We start from the raw sequence: 12,588 nt of genomic DNA on the forward strand, positions 1-12,588 counted from the left end.
TGTGAATGGGCTTTGGCCTTAAACTTAGGCTTTTGATTAAGCCCACAGTTGATTGGATTGGGCTTTTAAACTTAACCTAAACTGGGCTTTGAGCCTTAATGAAATGGGCCTCAGTGAACTAAACCTTGGGCTTTTGTTTTGGAATTGCACTGGGCCTTGGGCTTTGAACCTTTGGTTTCAAAAAACTGGATTGGGCTCAGCTAGCTTTGGAAGGCAGCAGCAGTAGCAAGACTGCACAGCAGAAGGGCAGCAGCAGCAGCTGCAGGGGAAGGAAAACAACAGCAGAAGAAGTAGCAGCAGCACAAGTGCTGCACAGCAGGGAATGCAATGCAGCAGTGCAAAAAAAGAAGACTGCAGCACTGTACACAGCTGCACAAGCAGTGGAGAAGCAAGGTAGGGAAACAACAAGATAACAGCAAGCAAAGATGACAATGAAGAACAATTACAGGACAAGGACTAAACAAGCAGAGAGCAATGCAAAACAGCAAAGGGAAAGAACACAGCAACTACAAGCATAAAACAGTGCAAGATGAACCAAGGCCTAAGGCCAAGGGCAGGGTTGTGGAAAAACTAAATGAAGCAATACTAAGGCAAGAATACAGGCATTCCTATAGAATGGGAAGAGAACTAGCTTGCTATGAGCACTAGTTTCTCCCAATGCTCAATCAACACTGCAACCTAAGCATACACAAGGAATGGCAAGAAAATCAGCTTGCTATGAGCACTGATTTCTTCCATTGCACAATCACATCAATGCTTCACAGATATCTAGCCTAGCATTCCATCAATTGTGACAGCATTTTAAACATGACAGTGAACATTAACAAACATCAACAGGAGCATTACAACATTTAACATTAACATAACCAACTGAAATTTACAATGAACACATTAACAGAAACACTAACAGGAATTAATTTAACCTAACATGATAAACTAACACTAACAGGAAGCAAAAGGATTAACAGTAACATCAACAGAACATAGTAGACATGAACATGAAACTGAACTGAAATTTAAAACATTAACAGGACATGAAAGTCCTGGATGCTGGCTATTCCAAGCATGGTTTTTACAACACACCCATAGTTCCTATTTATAGTCCACAACACAATTTCCCTAAATTACAAAATTAGGGTTCTTCCCCAAAAATCAGTTGAATTAGGTTTTGGTAATTCTTACCCACAGTGATGTGATTACACGCTACTGACTTCGACCCACGCCTCTAATTGTTCTCCTGATGTTATCCACGCCTCCAATTGCAACTCTATTTCACCTAATTTGTCAATTTCACCTCTAGGGTTCCTGACATGGGAGACGCGTGAAATTGAGTGATTAGGAGGACATAGAGTTGGTGAAAGGGGAAGTAATGATGTGGGTTAGGGTTGTTGAGTGGTTTGAGAGCTCGTATTGAGCTGGTGGTGGTGGCAGATGGAGTGGGTGGCAGAGGTGGAGAAGGTGGTGGTGTACGGTTTCTGCAGAGGGAGGTGATGGAGGAGAGGGCGACTGAGTTTGGGGTAGGGTGCGTTTGGGTGGCTGGTATAGGTTCGGTTGCTAGGGTGTTAGGCGGCTTCATCAAATTGGATGAACAACGAGGATGAGCCGTGGGATATGGAGCTGGTAGGTAGATCGGACGGTGATGTGAAGTGAGGCTTGTAGCGACCGCTAGATTATATAATACAACAAAATCAACGATGCCAGATGGAGTTAGGTGTTGTAGTGTTAGGCGGAGATATCAAACTTTGATGCACAGCAAGGGAGCGACCGTTGGATTCAACTACCATCTAATCTGAAGGCTTGGAATTTCAGCGCTGTGGTGCTTGGCAGAGACTTCAGATTTTGATGCTCTATGAAGGAGCGACCATCGGATGCTTCTGAGAACTGATCTGACGGCTGAGAACGGAGGCGTTTTTGTGTGTAGAAAATGAGGTTGTGCGCACCATTCTTCGCAGCTTCCTTGCGTAATTTCTCCCGGCTTTTCACTACTTTTCTGCTCTTTTCGCTCCGCGACTCATCCGAACTTTATTTATTACCTAAAAATGCAAAATTAATTAATAAAAATATTTATTCTTGAAAACAATGAAAATACAGAATATGGGATAAAATGTAGAATTAATGCATAAAAGATGAGTTAAATGCCAACAAAAAGGGATAAATATATACAATATTTGGCACTCATCAAATACCCCCAAACCTGAATTTTACTTGTCCTCAAGTAAAACAAAACTAAGGAAATCCTAACTATACCACTGTCGCTGGTCTCTCGAATGCATTTAGCGTATGCACTAAGCCTTTTAAACCACTAAGTGTCCCTAGTGGACGAGTTGAAGTCTCGTGAAGGTTTACCAGAGGTGTGCCTACAAAACCTAAGGACAAAATATAAGCTCATATTCCATCAAATGTGACATGTGCAAAACAGTTAAGCTCACAGCAAAATGGAGATGTCAATCTAGCTATCGAAGGCACAATCCTAGCACTGATAACAAATAAGGACATGTGATAAGAGTGTAAAGTGTATCTACACATGTGTAAAGAAAGATCTGAAGTTATGACTACTAATCACCAAGAGATAGTTTCTCAGGCTACGAACCAAGGTCGAAATCTAGCTAGCTGTCCGGACTTTACGAGAATTGTGAATGAGTTGGAGGTATTTCACAATTACTCGCGTTGTACATCAATGGCATACACCCTCCTTGCTTATTACAAAGAAACAACAAAAGATGACTATTTACATGACTCTTATTTACATTGACTACTCTCTTTTTATTTTTGGAACAAGAGATGATGGAATTGATAAATACTTGATTTTTTTGTGTATTTTTCTGATATTTTTTTCTCTCTTTTTTTTTTTTTTTTTTTTCTGAATATATACATCGTTTTTTTTTTTTTTTTTTTTTTTTTTTTTAACATAGAAACACTTTTGATACATATACAAAAGGAAACAAAAATTACATGACACTTTGCAAGAGGTAGCCCTTTTTGATGCACCCAGTTAAATTCGATGGTTGTCTTTCTTAATGTAACCTCCACCTTCTATCCCAACCAACCAAAGAACAAGCTAGTCAAGTTTCGTTCAGTATTCTAAAGTGATTGGCAATCGTAACTTCCTATCAAACACCTTGAAGATCGAGGCCATACATGTATTGGTAGATCGTGCGCGTGCAAATTTCTTATCACTATGTGAATTGTGCTAGAATCAGGGTGCCTAAATATCTAGACTAAGACTCCTAATAAAAATACATATTTGCACAAGAGTCAACATTTCAAGGTAAATGAGCTCCATTTTTTATGATTTTTCATTTTTTAATTTTTTTTGAATTTTTATTTTTTAATTTTTTTTTGGAATTTTTCAATTTTTTCAAAAAAGAAGAAGGAGTTCGTTTTCAATTATGGCAAATTATCATGGTATCTACTCTATACCCCCAAACCTAAACTAAACATTGTCCTCAATGTTTCAAAATATGGAAAGAATTAAAATGCAACATATGGAAAGGGATGCTGCTAGAGTAGAGAAAAGGAGAGAGAGAATACCCGATTTCGGCGAAAGCAGAATTAAAACTCCGTTATTCAAGGCAAACAATCCAACATATTTCAGCCGAGATCATATTGGATTAGCAAATATATACAAAAGGAACAAAAGGGTTTTTAAGAAATTTTATCTACTGGATTATATACAAAAAATCACCATACACCAAAAGTCTAAAGAGTTGAGGATCAACCCAAAAAAAAAGTGTAGAGACATGGAAAGTTTCAAAACACTAAAATTGGACTTAAATGGGAGAAAAATAAAACTTTTTTTTTTTTTTTTTTTTTTTTTTTTTTTTAAAAGAAAATAAAATTTGGTTTTTTTTTTTTTGAATGGGAGCAAGCCCACTGTTGGTCCTCTAATGGAATGGGAGGAAGGCTGCGGCCCACGAAACACTAAGTTTTAATTTTGAAAGTTTAATTTGGCCCAGTTGGTTAAGGCCCGACGTTTGTTTTAAAACTTTGGTTTCGAGGTCCACTCTTGAGTGGAAACAAGCCCACAATCGGTTACAAGCTCAGCTGGGTTTAAACACAGAGTCCAAAATACAAGTCCAATGAAAGAATTTAAACAAGCCCACAAATTAAACAAACAAGCCCACAAATAAATTATTACAAACCCAACAGAAAATAAGAGAAGCCCAAAAATTGGCTTTAATATTACAAGCCCACAATTAAAAAAATTGGAAGCCCACAATTCGGGTTCTCTTAAATGGGTTACCTTTTAAGCACAGCCCAGCTGCTCTGATATTGTTGCAAAAACCCAGTTGGGTTTTGGTTCTTTTCCTTGGTGGCGTCCCAGCAGAGGAAAAACAGGTTCAGAACAGCAGGTCCAACAGCAAATGAAGTGAAGCAGATGCAGATGCAAATGCTATGAAATGAAATACAAAAATAGCTAAGAAAAACACAGATAAAACACAGCACCAATCCCCGGCAACGGCGCCAAAAACTTGGTAGGGCCCCGAAGATATTCTATTTAAATGCAAAATGGTCCCCGGCAACGGCGCCAAAAACTTGGTAGGCTTTGAAAAGGTGTAAAAATTATCCCCGGCCAAAAACTTGGTGGGCCCGGAGATATGTATAAAATTAAGCGCAATGAAAACGGGGGCCTACAGTAATACCGCAAGTGCACGGTCGTCGGTTGTAGCTCGTGCAAATACGGGTCGATCCACAGAGATCGGGTGTGTTTGGAGTGTTCTAGCTAATTGGGTTCCTAGATTTGCTTTGGCACTAACAGTGACATCAAACTAACATTCCATCAAACTAACAGTGCACAAACTTAACACTAAACTAGACATGGCACTAACAGTGACAAAGCAATGAGGATAACTATCAACAGGAACATCACACATTAACAGGATATGAAACCAAGCACATTAACAGTAACTTAAACAGGATATGAAAATACATGAAATTAAAACTAACACACATGAACAGAAATGAGTTTGAGCTGAAATTGAAAAGAGAAAAAAACATTAACAGGACATGAAAGTCCTGGATGCTGGCTATTCCAAGCATAGTTTCTACAACACACCCACACCCATATTTATACCCACAGACAATTAGGGTTCTACCCATTTTCACCCAAAATATCAGTAGCTAGGGTTGGTGATTACTCACCCAATTTGACACAATCACTCCATTTTGATGTCGACCCATGCTTCTATTTGTCCTTCTCCACCTCTCCATGCCTTCAATTTCACTCTAGCTCGACCTAATTTACCTATTTCACACTTTAGGGTTTCGGTTGAAAGACTAATTTACCTGATTACTCACTCTAGCTCGACCTAATTTACCTAATTTACCTGATTACTCACCCAAAAACTTGGTAGGCTTGTAAAAGATATTATATTTAAATGCAAAACATTCCCCGGCAGCGGCGCCAAAAACTTGGTGGACCCGGGAAAGCGTATAAAATTGAAGCGAAATGAAACGCGGGGGCCTACAGTAATACCGCAAGTGCACGGTCGTCGGTTGTAGCTCGTGCAAATACGGTTCGATCCACAGAGATCGGGTGTGTTTGGAGTGTTCTAGCTAATTGGGTTCCTAGATTTGCTTTGGGCTTAGAAGCCTTTTGGCTTAAATTGGGCTTTGAGTGCTAATGGGTTTGTTCACAATAAAATGAACTGAGCTTGGGCTCAGTTAGTCTTTGAAGTGCAAATGGGCTTTGGCCTTAAACTTAGGCTTTTGATTAAGCCTGAATTGGATTGGGCCTTAATGAATTTGGGCTTTGGTTTTAAACAACTGGGCTTTGGTTAAGCCCACAGTTGACTGAATTGGGCTTCAGTTTGAAGTGAGCTTTGGGCTTGAGTGCACAGCAATGAACTGAATTGGGCTCAGCTGGCTTTGGCAGGCAGCAGCAGTAGCAAGACTGCACAGCAGAAGGGCAGCAGCAGCAGTGAGCAGCAACAGCAAGGGAAAGCAAAGAAAGCAGCAACAACAGAGTTGCAGCAGCAGAGAAGGCAATGCAGCAGCAGCACAAGTGCTGCACAGCAGCTGCAAGGCAGTGGAATAAGAGAAGCAAAGCAACAGAAGCAAAGGTGGCAGTAAAGCAAAGATAATGCAATAAAGAAGATGGCTAACAAAATAAACAAAAGGAAACACAAACAGGGCAACACATGGCAAAAGCAAAGAACAAAACAAGATGAACCAAGGCCTAAGGCCAAGGGCAAGGATGTGGTGAAGCTAACAGAGCAAGGCTAAGCTAAGGCAAGATTACAGGAGGTATACTAAAAGAATGGGAAGAGAATTAGCTTGCTCATTGTCACTAGTGAGCACTAATTTCTCCCAATGCTCAATCAACAGTGCAACCTAAGCATACACAAGGAATGGCAAGATAATCAGCTTGCTATGAGCACTGATTTCTTCCATTGCACAATCAAATCAAAGCTTCAAATGTATCTAGCCTAGCATTCCATCAAACTAACAGTGCACAAACTTAACACTAAACTAGACATGGCACTAACAGTGACAAAGCAATGAGAATAACTATCAACAGGAACATCACACATTAACAGGATATGAAACCAAGCACATTAACAGTAACTTAAACAGGATATGAAAATACATGAAATTAAAACTAACACACATGAACAGAAATGAGTTTGAGCTGAAATTGAAAAGAGAAAAAAACATTAACATGACATGAAAGTCCTGGATGCTGGCTATTCCAAGCATAGTTTCTACAACACACCCACACCCATATTTATACCCACAGACAATTAGGGTTCTACCCATTTTCACCCAAAATATCAGTAGCTAGGGTTGGTGATTACTCACCCAATTTGACACAATCACTCCATTTTGATGTCGACCCATGCTTCTATTTGTCCTTCTCTACCTCTCCATGCCTTCAATTTCACTCTAGCTCGACCTAATTTACCTATTTCACACTTTAGGGTTTCGGTTGAAAATGTGTGGAATAAGTGAATTAGATGGACTAGGGAGATGGGAACAATGATGGGTTATCATTGTTTGACGTGGTGACAGAGAGTGGGTGGCGGAGCAGGTGGTGACAGAGGTGGAGAAGGTGGTGGCGGACATGGTGTCTCTGCAGAGCTGCAGAGGGGAGGTGATGGAGGAGAGGCTCGACTGTTTGGGAGAGAAGGGGGTGTTTGGTTAGGTGGATGGGTTCGGTCGCTAGGGTGTGAGGCGGGTCTACCGAATCTTGATGTTCTGTGACTCTGAGCTGCGAGATGCGAAGATGGTAGGTAGATCGGACGGTGATGTGAAGTGAAGCTTGTAGCGACCGTCAGATTTTTTGATACAACGAAGTTAACGGCTCTAGATGGGGTTAGGTGTTGTAGTGTAAGGCGGAGATATCAAACGTTGATGAACAGCAAGGGAGCGACCGTTGGATTCAACTACCATCTAATCTGGAGGCTTGGAATTTCAGCGCTGTGGTGCTCGGCAGAGACTTCAGATTTTGATGCTCTATGAAGGAGCGACCCTCGGATGCTTCTGAGAACTGATCTGATGGCTGAGAACGGAGGCGCTTTTGTGTGTAGAAAATGAGGTTGTGCGCACCATTCTTCGCGGCTTCCTTGCGTAATTTCTCCCGGCTTTTCACTACTTTTCTGCTCTTTTCGCTCCGCGACTCATCCGAACTTTATTTATTACCTAAAAATGCAAAATTAATTAATAAAAATATTTATTCTTGAAAACAATGAAAATACAGAATATGGGATAAAATGTAGAATTAATGCACAAAAGATGAGTTAAAATGCCAACAAAAAGGGATAAATATATACATTATTTGGCACTCATCAAATACCCCCAAACCTGAATTTTACTTGTCCTCAAGTAAAACAAAACTAAGGAAATCCTAACTATACCACTGTCGCTGGTCTCTCGAATGCATTTAGCGTATGCACTAAGCCTTTTAAACCACTAAGTGTCCCTAGTGGACGAGTTAAAGTCTCGTGAAGGTTTGCTTAGAACGTACCTACAAAGTTCTAGGTCAAAATATAAGCTCAGATTCCATCAAATGTGACATGTGCAAAACAGTTTAAGCTCATAGCAAAATGGAGATGTCAATCTAGCTATCAAAGGCACAATCCTAGCACTGATAACAAAAAAAGACATGTGATAAGAGTGTAAAGTGTATCTACACATGTGTAAAGAAAGATCTGAAGTTATGACTACTAATCACCAAGAGATAGTTTCTCAGGCTAAGAACTGAGGTCGAAATCTAGCTAGCTGTCCGGACTTTACGAGAATTGTGAATGAGTTGGAGGTATTTCACAATTACTCGCGTTGTACATCAATGGCATACACCCTCCTTGCTTACAACAAAAAACACAAAGATGACTATTTACATGACTCTTATTTACATTGACTACTCTCTTTTTATTTCTGGAACAAGAGATGATGGAATTGATAAATACTTGATTTTTTTGTATTTTTCTGTTTTTTTTTTTTTTTTTTTTCTGAATATATACATCGTTTTTTTTTTTTTTTTTTTTTTTTTTTTTTGCAAAAGAAAACACTTTTGATACATAACAAAAAGAAACAAAAGATTACATGACACTTTGCAAGAGGTAGCCCTTTTTGATGCACCCAGTTAAATTCGATGGTTGTCTTTCTTAATGTAACCTCCACCTTCTATCCCAACCAACCAAAGAACAAGCTAGTCAAGTTTCGTTCAGTATTCTAAAGTGATTGGCAATCGTAACTTCCTATCAAACACCTTGAAGATCGAGGCCATACATGTATTGGTAGATCGTGCGCGTGCAAATTTCTTATCACTATGTGAATTGTGCTAGAATCAGGGTGCCTAAATATCTAGACTAAGACTCCTAATAATTATACATATTTGCACAAGAGTCAACATTTCAAGGTAAATGAGCTCCATTTTTATGATTTTTTTCAATTTTTTAATTTTTTTTGAATTTTGATTTGTCAATTTTTTTGGAATTTTTCAATTTTTTCAAAAAGAAGAAGGAGTTCGTTTTTAATTATAGCATATTATCGTGGCATCTACTCTATACCCCCAAACCTAAACTAAACATTGTCCTCAATGTTTCAAAATATGGAAAAAATTAAGATGCAACATATGGAAAGGGACATGCTGAGTAGAGTAAAAGGAGAGAGAATACCCGATTTCGGCGAAAGCAGAATTAAAACTCCGTTTATTCAAGGCAAAAATCCAACATATTTCAGCCGAGATCATATTGGATTAGCAAAATATATATAAAAGGAACAAAAGGGTTTTTTAAAATTTTATCTACTGGATTATATACAAAAAAATTCACCATACACTAACAATCTAAAGAGTTGAGGATCAACCCAAAAGACAAAGTGTAGAGACAAAGATAGTTTCAAAACACTAAAATTGGACTTAAATGGGAGAAAAATAAAACTTTTTTTTTTTTTTTTTTTTTATTTTAAAAAAAAAATAAAATTTGGTTTTTGAATGGGAGCAAGCCCACTGTTTGTCCTCTAATGGAATGGAAGGAAAGCTGCGGCTCAAGAAACACTAAGTTTTAATTTTGAAAGTTTAATTTGGCCCAGTTGGTTAAGGCCCGACGTTTGTTTTAAAACTTTGGTTTCGAGGTCCACTCTTGAGTGGAAGCAAGCCCACAATCGGTTACAAGCTCAGCTGGGTTTAAACCCAGAGTCCAAAATACAAGTCCAATGGAAGAATTTAAACAAGCCCACACAAAATAAATACAAGCCCACAAATTAAACAACAAGCCCACAAACAAATTATTACAAACCCAAAATAAAAAGATAAAAAGCCCAAAAAATTGGGTTAATTATTACAAGCCCACAATTAAAGAAATTTGGAAGCCCACAGGTTGGGTTCTCTCAATGGAATGGGTTTAGGCTTACCTTTTTAGCACAGCCCAGCTGCTCTGATATTGTTGCAAAAACCCAGTTGGGCTTTGGTTCTTTTCCTTGGTGGCGTCCCAGCAGAGGAAAAACAGGTTCAGAAAAGCAGGTCCAACAGCAAATGAAGTGAAGCAGATGCAGATGCAAATGCTATGAAATGAAATGCAAAAATAGCTAAGAAAACACACAGATAAAACACAGCACCAATCCCCGGCAACGGCGCCAAAAACTTGGTGGTCCCCGGCAACGGCGCCAAAAACTTGGTAGGCTTGTAAAAGATATTATATTTAAATGCAAAACATTCCCCGGCAGCGGCGCCAAAAACTTGGTGGACCCGGGAAAACGTATAAAATTGAAGCGAAATGAAACGCGGGGGCCTACAGTAATACCGCAAGTGCACGGTCGTCGGTTGTAACTCGTGCAAATACGGGTCGATCCACAGAGATCGGGTGTGTTTGGAGTGTTCTAGCTAATTGGGTTCCTAGATTTGCTTTGGGCTTAGAAGCCTTTTGGCTTAAATTGGGCTTTGAGTGCTAATGGGTTTGTTCATAATAAAATGAACTGAGCTTGGGCTCAGTTAGTCTTTGAAGTGCAAATGGGCTTTGGCCTTAAACTTAGGCTTTTGATTAAGCCTGAATTGGATTGGGCCTTAATGAATTTGGGCTTTGGTTTTAAACAACTGGGCTTTGGTTAAGCCCACAGTTGACTGAATTGGGCTTCAGTTTGAAGTGAGCTTTGGGCTTGAGTGCACAACAATGAACTGAATTGGGCTCAGCTGGCTTTGGCAGGCAGCAGCAGTAGCAAGACTGCACAGCAGAAGGGCAGCAGCAGCAGTGAGCAGCAACAGCAGGGGAAAGCAAAGAAAGCAGCAACAACAGAGTTGCAGCAGCAGAGAAGGCAATGCAGCAGCAGCACAAGTGCTGCACAGCAGCTGCAAGGCAGTGGAATAAGAGAAGCAAAGCAACAGAAGCAAAGGTGGCAGTAAAGCAAAGATAATGCAATAAAGAAGATGGCTAACAAAATAAACAAAAGGAAACACAAACAGGGCAACACATGGCAAAAGCAAAGAACAAAACAAGATGAACCAAGGCCTAAGGCCAAGGGCAAGGATTGGTGAAGCTAACAGAGCAAGGCTAAGCTAAGGCAAGATTACAGGAGGTATACTAAAAGAATGGGAAGAGAATTAGCTTGCTCATTGTCACTAGTGAGCACTAATTTCTCCCAATGCTCAATCAACAGTGCAACCTAAGCATACACAAGGAATGGCAAGATAATCAGCTTGCTATGAGCACTGATTTCTTCCATTGCACAATCAAATCAAAGCTTCAAATGTATCTAGCCTAGCATTCCATCAAACTAACAGTGCACAAACTTAACACTAAACTAGACATGGCACTAACAGTGACAAAGCAATGAGAATAACTATCAACAGGAACATCACACATTAACAGGATATGAAACCAAGCACATTAACAGTAACTTAAACAGGATATGAAAATACATGAAATTAAAACTAACACACATGAACAGAAATGAGTTTGAGCTGAAATTGAAAAGAGAAAAAAACATTAACATGACATGAAAGTCCTGGATGCTGGCTATTCCAAGCATAGTTTCTACAACACACCCACACCCATATTTATACCCACAGACAATTAGGGTTCTACCCATTTTCACCCAAAATATCAGTAGCTAGGGTTGGTGATTACTCACCCAATTTGACACAATCACTCCATTTTGATGTCGACCCATGCTTCTATTTGTCATTCTCTACCTCTCCATGCCTTCAATTTCACTCTAGCTCGACCTAATTTACCTATTTCACACTTTAGGGTTTCGGTTGAAAATGTGTGGAATAAGTGAATTAGATGGACTAGGGAGATGGGAACAATGATGGGTTATCATTGTTTGACGTGGTGACAGAGAGTGGGTGGCGGAGCAGGTGGTGACAGAGGTGGAGAAGGTGGTGGCGGACATGGTGTCTCTGCAGAGCTGCAGAGGGGAGGTGATGGAGGAGAGGCTCGACTGTTTGGGAGAGAAGGGGGGTGTTTGGTTAGGTGGATGGGTTCGGTCGCTAGGGTGTGAGGCGGGTCTACCGAATCTTGATGTTCTGTGACTCTGAGCTGCGAGATGCGAAGATGGTAGGTAGATCGGACGGTGATGTGAAGTGAAGCTTGTAGCGACCGTCAGATTTTTTGATACAACGAAGTTAACGGCTCTAGATGGGGTTAGGTGTTGTAGTCTAAGGCGGAGATATCAAACGTTGATGAACAGCAAGGGAGCGACCGTTGGATTCAACTACCATCTAATCTGAAGGCTTGGAATTTCAGCGCTGTGGTGCTCGGCAGAGACTTCAGATTTTGATGCTCTATGAAGGAGCGACCGTCGGATGCTTCTGAGAACTGATCTGATGGCTGAGAATGGAGGCGCTTTTGTGTGTAGAAAATGAGGTTGTGCGCACCATTCTTCGCGGCTTCCTTGCGTGATTTCTCCCGGCTTTTCACTACTTTTCTGCTCTTTTTGCTCCGCGACTCATCCGAACTTTATTTATTACCTAAAAATGCAAAATTAATTAATAAAAATATTTATTCTTGAAAACAATGAAAATACAGAATGTGGGATAAAATGTAGAATTAATGCATAAAAGATGAGTTAAAATGCCAACAAAAAGGGATAAATATATACAATATTTGGCACTCATCAGGTACCGTTCAAGTTACTTCTCTTATATTC

Source organism: Papaver somniferum, chromosome 6, assembly GCF_003573695.1.
Source record: "Papaver somniferum cultivar HN1 chromosome 6, ASM357369v1, whole genome shotgun sequence".
In the NCBI taxonomy this organism is placed as follows: domain Eukaryota; kingdom Viridiplantae; phylum Streptophyta; class Magnoliopsida; order Ranunculales; family Papaveraceae; genus Papaver; species Papaver somniferum.